This window comes from Lolium perenne, chromosome 7 (genome assembly GCF_019359855.2).
Source record: "Lolium perenne isolate Kyuss_39 chromosome 7, Kyuss_2.0, whole genome shotgun sequence".
Taxonomy (NCBI): Eukaryota; Viridiplantae; Streptophyta; class Magnoliopsida; order Poales; family Poaceae; genus Lolium; species Lolium perenne.
The window spans coordinates 74689453-74703675 of NC_067250.2; the positions used below are offsets into that span (position 1 = coordinate 74689453).

The 14223-nt window shown below is 38.8% G+C and overlaps 1 pseudogene; it reads right to left on the reverse strand.

Annotated features, from left to right (window-relative positions):
• LOC127317037 (protein DETOXIFICATION 16-like) overlaps positions 1-13421 on the reverse strand; it is a 34208-nt pseudogene extending 20787 nt beyond the window's left edge.
• Between the last annotated feature and the right edge of the window lie 802 nt (positions 13422-14223).

A 14223-nucleotide genomic window follows, 5' to 3' on the forward strand; every position in this document is an offset into this window, starting at 1 on the left:
GGAATAGATCACATCAATATTATCATAGCAATAGTTAACTTCGCAATCTACAAGAGATCATGATCATAGCATAAACCAAGTACTAACACGGTGCACACACTGTCACCTTTACACACGTGCAGGAGGAATAGAACTACTTTAATAACTTTGCTAGAGTAGCACATAGATAAATTGTGATACAAACTCATATGAATCTCAATCATGTAAAGTAGCTCATGAGATTATTGTATTGAGGTACATGGGAGAGAGATGAACCACATAGCTACCGGTACAGCCCCGAGCCTCGATGGAGAACTACTCCCTCCTCATGGGAGCAGCAGCGGTGATGAAGATGGCGGTGGAGATGGCAGCGGTGTCGATGGAGAAGCCTTCCGGGGGCACTTCCCCGCTCCGGCAGCGTGCCGGAACAGAGACTCCTGTCCCCCAGATCTTGGCCTCGCGATGGCGGCGGTTCTGGAAGGTTTCTGTGGTTTTCGTCAAACGGTGTCGAAGTTTTAGGTCACGACGGCTTAAATAGGCGAAGAGTCGGAGTCGGAGGGGCCACGGGCTGCCCAAACCATAGGGGGGCGCGCCCCCCCCTGGCCGCGCCGGGGTGTGGTTTGGTGGCCCTGTCCCCCTTCTCTGGCGGTTCTCGTGTGTTCTGGATGCTTCCGGTGAAAATAGGAACTTGGGCGTTGATTTCGTCCGATTCCGAGAATATTTCGTTACTAGGATTTCTGAAACCAAAAACAGCAGAAAACAGGAACTGGCACTTCGGCATCTTGTTAATAGGTTAGTTCCAGAAAATGCACGAATATGACATAAAGTGTGCATAAAACATGTAGATAACATCAATAATGTGGCATGGAACACAAGAAATTATCGATACGTTGGAGACGTATCAGCGCATATCCAGTAAGTTATCTTTTTTTTCTTATTATTCTTTTTTATCAGTAATGCTTATGTTTTATCAGGTATAATAACCTTTTATATCATTTCTTAGATCAAGGATATATCTGAAACATGTTACTCAACAAATACCAACAGTACAAGTGAGTTTGCATGGTCCAATGAAATTATGAAGCAGTCATTACATGCAGCTCTTGGTGGTCTTGTTAACAACAAGGTGCCCATAGCACAGTAGTTTATATTACTATATAAATGTCCTTTTTCTTTTTTTTATAACTTTTCTGAATTGTTGGTACATTTTTCTTTTCTTCAGTTGAAGGAAGATATTTCTTCTTCATTCATAAGTATCATGAAAGATGAAGGAAAAAGTTTTTGTATGAAAGCTCAAGAGCTAGTTGTTAAAGTGGTTCAAGCTTTTCAATCAAATAACTTTGGATCCCAGGATACTTTGAAGTTGAATTGTTCCGATGATGGTTCTGACAAAACTGCAATAGATTCTCGCACTACTGAAAAGTTGCCATCTAGTGACCAAGAAATAGCTAGCGATGGTAAATTTTTTGTCATTTCTAATTAGCATTTTTTATCATGTATTCTTTCTTTTTTTGGATCATTGATTCCTGTAAATAATAACTTCATTTTTATCTCTTAAGAGTAACATTTTTTTTATCTGTTTTGGTTCTGTATAGAGGGTGCTTTATATCATAGGAAAAGGAGACGAATATTATTGAATAATACTTCACAACATTCATGTAATTCCCAAACAGCCAACATGAGTTTTGAGGAACACAATGTACCATTCAAGGTAGAATGGCAAATGAAAACTAGTTCAAAGCATTTTTTTGGAGTGTCTCTTATATACTCTCCTTTTTGATTGTTTTCTCTTATATCTATGAAGGATATACCTGGAAATGCAAATATTGTGTCCCAACCTGTCCACTCAGCAAGTCTTGGATATATGCTGCCCGCAAATATTAATTCACAATGAGCATCAATTGATGATGATTTATCTTCTCAACAAGTTAACAGACCCACTCAAAAAGTTGGTGTAAAAGAAGGTAGATTGCAAATCTTTAATAGTTATTTTCAATTTATTTTTTAATCAGTTACTGATAATATCATTTTGTTTTTTTCATGAAGTTTCTCTTAATCCACTGTTTTCTTTGTTTTTGTTCAGTACCGTCAGTAAAGATGGATTTGAATAAAAAATGTATTGAACAAGAACAAGAAGAATTCAATGGATTCAACACAAGTAATATTGACCAGGTAAAATTATACAGTCCCACAACTTATTTTATACTAAAATTTAGTAGTTTCTACACACGTTTCAGTATCAACTTGTCTGTTTAGTATTCACACTAGGAATTGTCAATTCAAGCTCCCGTGGAAAGACTCTTTCCCCGTGCTTGCTCTTTTTCACTTTGTTTTTTGTCCCATGTTGTTGCTTTCCCATAGCAGGACATTACTATGCCATTCATACCATCTGAATACTCAGCTTTTAATGTTTTTATTATTAAATAAGTGTTCTAGAATTGGATTTGTTCTTTATTTTTGTCTATGAAATTTGTGTGGCGTCATTAACAGCATACTTTTTTTATTTATAATTACAATATACTTCACACCAACTAAAACACTGTGGCATCCTTCAAGAAAACAAGGATCAAAAAGAGGCAGGCAGATCAATGGATGTTGATGCTCTCAATATTCAGAACTTTGGTACTGTTTTTTGTTTTATTCTTGTTTTTATTAGCTAAAAATCATTTGCTTAATTGATTTTACTTCATATATCATTAGGTTTTTATCATTGCTCTGAATGCTTATACGAAAACACATATTTTGCAGAGAATAGAGGAGAATATCTAGAGATTGCACGACACAAGTACTATTGGAATGACACTGGAATATCATTTAGGTTGTTAGAAGATGAGGATGACATGGGCAAATCAATTCAAGAGCCTGAATTGTTTTGTCCAATTGGTATGAATGATTACGCATATAATAAGCAGATTGAGGTAAATTTGTATAGCCATTTTTATTATTTTTAAGTCTGTTTTTCTTACATTTTTATCTATTTTGTAATTTTTTTTTCTCATCATTCTGCAAATCCACAGTTAGCTATATTGAACTTCAAGAAGGATTTGACCAGCACATGTTCAATCAAATAAACTGTCACTCATTCTGTTACCAAGATAGATAGTACACCAGAGGTGCCAATCTACTTCCAGATTTTTTCAGTTAACTTGTATTAATTGTTGTTTCCTATTTATGTTGTTTTAAATTATATTATTTTTGTCATCAGAGAATTGACACTTCCGAATGTGACACTACCATTCAATGTGCACAAAATCAGCCTAGTGTTACTGGTCTTACCAACTCCCCAAGATGGCCATCGAAATTGGGTCATGATTTTATAGATCTTGTAAGTTGTTTTTTACTTTTGTTCGTTTAAATATTAGTTTTGGGTGGAGCAAATTTTGTTTTTCTAAGTATTTACTTTTGCTCTTTTTCTCTTGTTTCTAGGTTTCACCAGAAACACATGACATATATATAGATTCCGTGGATCAACATGACACTTCATATAAATCAACACATGTGAGATTCTTGTATTTTCTTTTATTCTAACTATTTCTAATTTTATTTCTTTTTAAAAAGATAATAGTGATTTTTGATATATTCTTCCTTTTTTTCCTTTCTTTTCCTGCTATAATAATGCAGAGCTACAACAGAGCTTCAATTGTTGGCCGTAGGCTTTTTGAAGGGAATCAGAATTATGATTCCAGCTCAATGAGCAAGAGTCTTCTCAAGCAAATGTTGAACAACTTTGGCAAGGTATGCACATGATCAAATACATGTCTTCTATTTTTATTCTCATTGCCATTTTTTAGTAACACCATTATTTTCCAACTTGAGTTGAAAGTGCAAGACTAATCTGCGTAGTTGCAACCTGAGTCGCAACTGCAAAAATAACCCAGTTTGCAACCCATGTCGCAACTGACTGATTTTATATATCGCAGATAGCCTTGTTAGGTTTATATATCACAGTCGCAACTGTAAACATTTAATTTGCAACCTTAGTCACCACTTGGATTGATATCTATCTCAGGTTGCATAGTTTCAACCTGAGTTGCAAATGCCAATTGAGATTTGGCATCTGTAAAACTTATCTCAATTGCAACTCCTGTCGCAACTGACCGTCTTTAACCCTAGTCGCAATTGAGATTTGGCATCTGTAAAACTTATCTCTATTGCAACTCCTGTCGCAACTGTTCGTCTTTAACCCTAGTCGCAACTCGGATTGGCATCTGTAAAACTTATCTCAGTTGCAACTTCTGTCGCAACTGTCCGTCTTTATATATTTCTTGCAACCTTAGTCGCAACTCGGATTGGCAACCTTAGTCAAATAATATGCCAGTTTCAAGCATAGTTGCAAGTCCTTTTTATCATTTTTGCATACCAAGTTAGAATACTGGTTGAACTCAAGTTCCAATACTTTTTCCAGTAGGAATTCAAAAATGAGTGTTATGTCAGTTTCAAAATTACTTGCAACTCCCTATTATCTCTGTTAAGTTTCAAAATGACTCGCAACCTATGAATTCTCGAGTTGCAACAACACTTGCAACTGAGTCATGACTATAGCTTTTCGTAGTTGCACCTTTTGCAATTTAGTATGTAATTATGTTGTTTAATTTTGTAATTCAGGAGTCATCATCACCAGACGTTCAGATTTTGGGTGAAAAATCATTCAAAGAGAACTGCAATACTATGAATGATGAAGCAGAAAAGTTGTATAATACTAGCTTGTCACTTGGGAGTTCCTCATGGCATGGGAAAGAAAATGTGCTTCCGCAACAAATACCACAACGCAGCAAGTACATATGTTCACCTTTTGATGTCAACCCAAGCCCCGCAGTGGCAGTACAACCTTTTCAGCAAAAAAATTTGGGAAGCTGTCACTTCTCTGTGTGATGTAGAACCTGATAGTTTGTAAGTTTATTTCTGTAATATTTTTTTATTTTTTTATTCAGTTTGCATTCTCTAAACAAGTTACTTTGATTTTTAATGTCTTGCAGGATATGGGCAATTAACATTGATAATATTAGAGTATCCATGTTGCAGTTAGGAAACTCAATGAAAGTGAACGGTTGGGTTGAGGCTTGGCTAATGAATGCATTCTGTCGCAAATTATTCAGAGACAAGCATCCTAGAAAATCTAACAAGCATTTCTTCTTCAATACTACTTCGGTAAGTCTTTTTGCTGAAACTAGTATCTGTTGTTCAGTTTACTTGTACAAGGGTAAATCATTTATGTTTCAGTTTTGTATCTCTTAAACAGGATTATCTTCTTGAAAAATGGAAAAATGAAGAAACTAGGATAATTTGGAAACAGAAAGCAGTAGAATCATTCACCTTATCAAATAAAGCCAGATCATTGCACTTGTCAGATGGGGTATTTTTTTGTTCTTCTATGATCCCAAATTTCATTATCTGTTGTTTCTATTATTCTAGCTTATCTAATTTTGTATTTTATATGCTGCAGTTGTATTTCCCTAGTGTGTTTGATGATCATTGGTTCGTGTTCATGGTTGACATCAAATATCGCAACTTCATATTCCTAGATTCATATTATTCTCAAGAAACTAGTTATCAGAAGAAAGTTGCAAACTTGCTGGTAATAACGAATTTCTTTTGTAGTTTCTTTTTTGTAATCCTTTCTTGAATTTTGCCTCTTGCTAGTAATACTAGCTATCATTGTTTTTGTGCATGAAACAGATTAAAAAATTCAAGGCAACCTGGAACGAGGTTGGGCTAAAGAAGTTGGACTTCAACAGTTTTGGAGTAGCATATCCAAATGTACCTAAGCAAAGGAATGGGTATGCATTGTTTTTTCTTGTGGCACTTTCTTTGATTCCTTTATGCATTTTTAGATGTTGTGCTTCTATTCATGTTGCTTTTCTTTTTGTCTGTCTTCGCCGCAGGAATGATTGTGGAATTTTCAGCATGAAGTATCTGGAACTCTTTACTGCTAGAAATCCTGCTCAGTGCTCATTTTCTCATTTGGACATCACGGCGTTTCGTATGAAATATGCTCATGACATCTTTACGTGCGACTACAATGTTGAGAATGATGCAAAAAAATTAGCCATTCAGTTTTCTTCATAGGTACAGTGTTATATTTTTAGGTCAATATATTACAATTGTTTGCTAATGATTTTTTCTTAGAACTAAATTTATTGTGTTTTTGTTATTGTCAGGAGAAGAATATCAAAAGAAGACATGGAAATGGTGAACTTCAAACAAAATTGCTGCATAAGCTGTGAATATACTCCCAAAGTGACTACCACAGTGCTCGAAATAGTTAATGATTTGTTGTTTGTTCTTTCTCTTATGTAAATTCAAAGAGATGTGTATATAAGTACTGTCGCCCTGTTATCAGAGAACATGGCATGTTATCTCAGACCTTTTGAGTGTTGTCGGAGAACAACGTTTTACTGTCGCCCTGTTATCGGAGAACATGGCATGTTATCTTAGACCTTTTGAGTGTTATCGGAGAACAACGTTTTACTGTCGCCCTGTTATCGGAGAACATGGCATGTTATCTCACACCTTTTGAGTGTTGTTTGAATTTTTTCTGGATATGCGGAAACAGCCTCTGGTTGCTTTACTGTCTTTTTCTATAAGTACCATGACAACTGCATATTTTCACTTTTCATAAGTAAAGATATGTATGAAAAGCTTTTGTTAAGAAATGTAGAAGACATATCAGAATCTGACACAGAGAAGAAATGCAGAAGCTTTTTTCCAGTTATGACTAGTACTATTACATTTATTTGCTCCAGTATCTCAGATTCATTGTTTAGAATCTACTTCACAACATCAATAAATAGCTAGAATCTTTTTCACACAAATCTCCATCTTGCTTTTTTAGAGGCATGTTTTCCCCTGGCTTTTTGACGATGTCTTCTTCATGTTGCCTGTTAATTTCACCTGGTTCCTCTTTTGTGTTTGCTTCTTTGTTGTATTCTCACCATCAGCTTTACCTGCAACAAAATCAAAATTCTCTAGGAATTAGTTTCTAAACATTATAAACATAGGAAATACTTTATAATTGCTCTTTTTTAGCTAATGTTTTGTTTTTACCCGATGTCTTCTTGTTGCTGGTTTTCACTCTTTTCTCAAAAAATGACTTGGGTATGTGCCTTATTGTACATGTAGCAATGTTATGTTGATGCGAACCACAGTGGCTGCATGTAATTTGATTTTTTGACATCAATTCTTCAACGAATGTCCTTAGTCGTTTAGAAGTTTCTAGACGTCCTTTCGAAGGAACAACATCAGGATCTTGTAGGTTATCAGGGAAACCATCTTTATGTTGTTGTTCACTTGTTTTTTGCTGTTCACTGGTTGCACATGGTTGTTTGCCCTTTCCTCTTTTCTGGAATTCTGCAGTTTCATCTTCTTGAGTCATTTCATCTAGTCTGTCCTCTATCCTTTTGATTTCATCCAGCAAGAACAAGTATTTCCTTTCAGTCACAGCTCCTTCCGAGGCAATATTGCAAAATTTCCTAGATAGCACGCAATATCTCAGATGTTTGTTACTTGTTGTTAGATCTATTGGGATGGACTGCTTATCTCTCATGTATTTTCTATCTTTTGGCCTCCACCTACTGATGTAATACTTTTCAGGAAGCTCTGACAAGTTAAGGTGGACGAGGACCCTCAGTATATGTGCACATATTATGCCATCCTTCTCAAACTTGCAGCATATGCAGGCGAATTCTTGTGCTTGTAGGTTTACAGAAACAAGGTACTTTCTGGACCTGAAATCTTGCAGTTGTAGCATAGGTGTCTTGTAGACCTCATACCTGACAAACTTTTGAACCTCATGAACATGCAATTTTGTTGTGAACATTATTTGTTTTTGGAAGCGATAGAATATCTTCCGATTGTACATGCGACCAGCTTTAAGTTCTATCTCGCTACGCACCCAATAGTCCGGCTCTGTTATCCTTGTTACTGAATCTTGTTCTCTTTCCAATTCCTCTATGTTTTCAGATATTTTCTGGTACTCACCCAAGAAGCTGATAACACTATATGTAGACCTTACATTGTCTTTGAAGATTGCATTAGTGCCCTTACTTCTTGCAGTTGAGTGAATGAAAGGTAAGAAGTTATGCTTGAAGTAAACGGGGACAAACTTCTTTCTGTTTTCCCACATAATTTTCAAGTATTTCAGGTGTCCAACATTGTATCTGGAAATCATTTCTGGCCACAAATGCTCAAATTCAGCTATAGTCAGTGAGTTGCGCAGAATATCAGAGAAATCTGCATGAAGGTTTGGTATTTTACTAAAGCTTCCTCCACACTTCTCTTCCAACTTTCTCTTGATATGGTAGAAGCAGTTTCTATGACAAGATTGTTTGAAAACTTCATTTATTGCTTTTGCCATTGCAACATCTTGATCAGTGATAATTGTTGCAGGATGCTTCCCTCCCATACATATGAGGAATTCCTCGAATAACCACTCAAAGGTACTTGCTTGTTCATTATTGATTATTGCACAAGCAAATAGGCAGTTGTGGCCATGTCCTGTCACTCCGACAAAAGGAGCAAATGGGAGGTTATACTTGTTAGTCTTGAATGTTGTGTCGAAGCTAAGGCAATCTCCGTATAAGTCATACATGTGTCGAGAAAATCCATCAGACCAAAAAATGCATTTGACCTTGTTCCCTTCTCCAAGATCAAAATTATAGTAGAACCTTGGATCTTCTTCTTGCCTCTGCCTAAAAAAAGATAGAACTTTCATCATATCATTTGTGCTGTCTTCTAATCTGATTGCAGTCATGACATTGCTCACATATTTCTTGTTGTAAGGAACATTCTTTGGCTTTCCTCCTCGCAGGTATGTGAGTATTGCCATTATCTTTCGTGCTGGAAGCTTCACAGAAGTGAAAGTGCGAATGAAGATCTTCTCTTGATCGGTCATATGTCTATGGGATGCCAGGAATTTGCTCTCATCAGGGCGGCTTAACTCATGGTTGTGGTGCAACTCTAGGTTTGTCACAACCCACTTGTCTCCTTTTAGTGTAACCACCATTTTGGCTTTGCAACCTGAAACATGATTTACATTTCTTCTTCTTTTTCTTGTTTTAGGTGGCGGTCCAGAACCAGCTTTCTGTTGGTTTCTCTCTTGTCTCTTCTTCTTCCTTTCCTCAATTACCTCAGGTGCAACTACTTTGCCAAACTTACTGCATGTGTAAGTTCTTCTCGTGCCAATAGCATTTCCAATATTTTTGCCTTTGTAGTTTCCCGCTTTCTTCACAGAGAATACACAAATTGAAGCATATTCATTGTAAAATTTGTAGGCTTCCTCTTCAGTGTTAAATACCATGTTTAAGTGTGGAGCATGATGCCCAGTAACTTCCTGACTAGCTTGTAATGCTGCAACAACACTTTCATTTTCAAGGAAAATACGGATATCTTCTTGAGTTAGCTGCTCCACTCCTTCAGGCATCTCCATAGCTGCTTCTTCACCATCTTCATTATTGTGAGTTTCTTTGTCGAAACTATTATTTTCCTCTGGAATATGCTGCTCATTATGTACTGGATCATTATTCTGATTTTCATTATCATCGAATTGCCAATTGTAGTAACTATCTGAACCATAATTCGGCAAATCTTCATTTCCAATATTTGTCTCATCTTCAGCTAATTCTTCATCTTCATCACCAAATACTGGTTGCTCATAAGCTTCTTCTTCTTCTTGTACATCTAGGAGCGTAGACTGGGAACTTGCATATCTGCCAGTTATCATAAATGTCTTGTTCTGCACAATTTTTCAATTTTTGGTTATCTATAATATGCAGCTAAAGATAATCCACAGTTAATTTGTAGTCACAGTTATCTTTTTTACCTCTGAACCCATTCCCTCTTCCATTCCATTGAAATTGCTTTGTAAATAGCTCTGTAAATTTATATTTTTACAATAATAGTCAGTTTAAACAACCAGGAACTTTCTTATAACAACATTTTCGCTGCGCTATGTATGTTGCTTCTTACCTGTGATGTTGATGGTGCTTCGACAGACAACAACATTTCCGTGAAGGACATACCATTACCTTGTGATAAGGATATCTGCATTTTTAGTTTCAGATAAGTCATTAATCCATCTGTCATCCCATTATCCCATATTTCAATGTTTTTTATGATCATATAATTATGTACTAAAGTTAGTATGGAACAACTTACAACATAGCGATCTTCAAGGTCACCTTGTTCAGCTTCCTTTGAGTTGTAGTCATATGTCCATGCTGGTGTCTTAGTCTAAACATCAAGTTCATTAAACTATATGTTAGTTGACAAAGTTGAGTTGTAATTCATGTTTTGATATGTAGTTCAGAAAGTAAATCAAAGTAACCTGCATGTTAACATAGTTGTTGTTCAAAGTATAGCTTTCTGTGTGAGCTTCAGTTTCTTTCTGCATGGAAAAATAATAGCCATATAAATCCAATTTATTCTGTTTTTGTATATAGTCTTGACAATTAATGCCAGAAATAAACAACTTTTTTGCTAGAAATAAAAACTACTGTGACACAACAAACTACTACTTATATAGTCTTGAAAATAATGCGAGAAGTAAACAACTTTGTTTGCTAGAAATAGAAACTACTGTCCACAAATTCGGCTTCTGAATTTGCTTTCTTCTGGCGGTGACTGGTTTCTTGTTGGAATCGAGTTCCACATTGTCCTCTCCAATTTAGTTACAGTTTCTCCTCTGTGTCTTGTTATTACCTGCTATTTTTTTCTGTTTCCTAATTTGTTTTTGTGATTCAACCTGCTCTAACCAACTATTATTACGGCTCTGCAAATTCTGATAACAGTGATACAAAAGGATGCAATCTACAGCGATGTTTTCTGCTTCTCATGTAGGACGTGTTAGACAACGAAGATGCAATAGTCAGGTTAGCTATGTCATGATCATATTTTTTGGCTTCTTTTCGAATTTTTTGCCCTTCATGTTTTCGCTTGCTTTCCGTGTTCAGCAAGTTGGGACACATCAATGTTTGTTTTACTTATAGTCGGGAGCTTCTTAACACAGTAACATTAGATCACTTGTTGCTGGTAAGGCTCAGTATATTTTGCTATGTTCATATACTTCCGTCTGAAGAAGTGCAAATGCATTTTGGGTCGATATGTAGATGCTTTGCATTTGGTGAGAGATATCTATATATTAGTATGATATTTATTGTGCTGGTAAATAAGTGTAGAACATGCAAATGTGAGGTATAATTATTAAATCATGAGCATAGTAGCCTGTATAGGATTTTTTTTTGGATATGTACATGCTTTCAGTTTGTCAGACATATGTACATGTTTGCATGTTTTGGGCACATGCTCAGGAGGAACATGAAGATTTTGCATACTCACGACCCATCGACTAGCAAACCTGGGTGCACATACCAGATTTTGAATGCAACGGACAAATTTTGAATGCACGTACTCGAACTGGATGATGTATGTAGTCAGTATTAACTTGTAGTCAATATAAATTGCAGGTACATGCATAACTTCTTTTCAGAGAAGTGGTACCTGATTCAGGCAGAAGGTGTCATAATTCTTGCTACTGCTTCCTGCAACTTCCAGGTATGGGTACTTTGGTATCTGGAAATGTATGCAGTGTTGGATTTTTAACTCAGTATGGTACCTTTCATACAAATTTGCTTTTATAAAAATTGGAGCCATTGTTGTGCTGTTTACCTGTGTCCCTATTATGAAATCAGCCTCCAAATTCGAATCTGTTGCAAATGAAATCATCTATTAGTTAGAGGATAATACTATCTTTTTCGACCTCTTTGTTGTTGATGCATCAGGTTTTAGCAAAGGACGGTTCCTTATCATTGACTGATGAAGGTTTGGGTAAGATTTTTGGGGAAAGGGTTTGGGCAGAAAGTCAGATCGAAGAGAATTTACCATGGTAAGCCTCGTCTCCTTTATCCATTGTTCTAGTTTCTTCATGAACTAGCTCCCCTCCGTCAGATCTGCTCATTCATTCTCCTTACTGTAGTTTAGCTGGAGGTGGAAGAAACGAATCTGGGAGTGGTTATCGTGTCTGTTTTCTCGTACTCGACAGGGATCTAGAAGTGGTTGATTTCGTGTGCTTCAAGTTGGGCTTTTTGTTTATGAAGAAGCCCAAGAACAAAACTGGCCCAACAACCTGGAACAAAACTGGCCCAACAAGGACAACTGGACAACCCAGGTCAAACAGATTCAAACGAAACAGCAATGACGTCAATTGACTGAGTCGACTGAGCGTTAAAGACTCCCTTTTTTTAACTTAAGGCCTCTGGCCCGAGCACGTAAAATACTCCAATGTATCCAACAATCCTTCACTGCTAGCAGAATTGCTCCCCGACGGGGTGATCGTGCCCACGAACACCCATTATTCTAATTGCACGATTCTACTACTCTTCTTGTTCGATCCGCTTTTACCGGTTTTCTCGTTTCTTCTACAAAGAGAGGGCGGAGGGAGCAGCGACCAGCACCTAGAGAGAGAAAGAGGAGAGCAAGCCTGCGGTGGAAAAAGCGACGGCGAGCAGTAGACTTGGGGAAGGGAGGTGTGGGTTGCGTCGTCGCTGGAGAAAAGCGAGATGGCGGCGGAGCGGAGCATAGAGGGAGGAAGAGCTTCGAGGAGGGCGGGGCGGCAGTGGCAGATGGTCCGGCCGGCGGTGGAGTAGGTATCGAGTCCGGTGGCGGGCGGCACTGCTCCTCCCTCCTCTTCTTCCCGTGCTCTTCTTCTCCCTCTCAGTTCTGCCAGCTAAAGTAGATGACGGGAACTTCGCCCGGGGACACGACGAGACCACGCAGGCATGTATATATTCCAGTGGGAAACAGAGGATCATCGATCTCTGCAGGGTATATGCCAATTTGATGGATGGGATTAAAGAGCACGTGATGCATGCATACAGCGCAACGACAGTCAAAGGAAATGGCAATACGTGATGACTTTCTCTTTTTGTAACTCGAACATTTCTGAATACATACGAAAGGATGCGTATAATTAATGAATTGGTAGATTTGATTTGTGAATTCGGGCAAGCATACTACTAGCACGATCGAAGAACCAGCAGGGCAAGAAAAACAGAGGATGTGCACGCAAAATAGATACGTATACGCACGTACCAGGAGGCTGAATCCGGTGACGGTGGCGAAGGAGTTGGCCATGGAGGCGCCGGCGAGGGGCAGCTCGCCGAGGTGGCCGACGAGCATGACGGAGATCATCGGGACCAGGTTCTGCATCAGGTTGCCGGCGATGAGCGGCCCGGCCAGCCACAGCTGCCTCTTCACCTCCTCGCTCGCCACCAAGCTCTCCTCCTCCTTCCACTCCGGCCGGCTCCTCGGGAGGAGGGTTTCCTCCAAGCTTGCCTGCTTCTCCATGTTGGATTTCGGCGCGGCGTCAAACCCCTCACCCTTCTTCTCTGTGTATTGTTGACCCGAACCCGAGAGTGTGCGCGACAAAGAGAGTAAGTATCAATCGTGTTCAGAATCCAGACTATATATATATCGACGCACATCGCACTCAGAACTCAGAAGCACAACACGCACAGCCACAGCCAGACAGCCAGGGTAATCCAGGCCCTCACCTCCCTTTTGGACGGTGGTACTCCAGGTCACCTCTGGTGTGAATGATGACTGACCACACAATGTAGTTGGGAAGCAGCCTGGTCCACGATCGTGGATCTCGTGGAAGACCTCGAGGTAGAGGTAGCGGCAGCGGCACGTGAGAACAAGCGGCAGAGGCGGGGACGTGCGGGACTAGTGCGGTAGGCCATGGGGACTGAGGGGTGACGCTCGCTCTCGGAGGATAGAGCTGCTTGAAGAGATACATCCAAAGGGTGAGCAGCATCCCGTGCACAAACCCAAACCATATTGTCTCGTTGCATATCATTCGGTTTTTTTTTAACACAAGGGGGTCAAATGCCCCGGTGGAGCTTTTATAGATCAACACGTGACAGGTACATTTTACAGAAAGACCCTTTTTCATCACTCGTCTTGAAGAACCTGTAATTTAAAGATGGGGCCTTGCACTTTACAAAAAGCATCCTAAAAAGAGAATAGAAAACACAATCAAGGATAGCTAGGGGCGCCTCTGTCACCCAGCGCCGTCGAACTCAAGGCGTTTCCGCCGAGTTTCGAGAGTAGGATGCATACAGCTCTCCTCCGACGACAGGATGTAGCCAATGGCAACCACTAGATGGCCGGGGACGAATCACTTCGCCTTCCAGAAGCACCGAGCTCCAGCGACTGACCATGGAGGCCTCCGTCAAGGAGGTTGTAGATGGA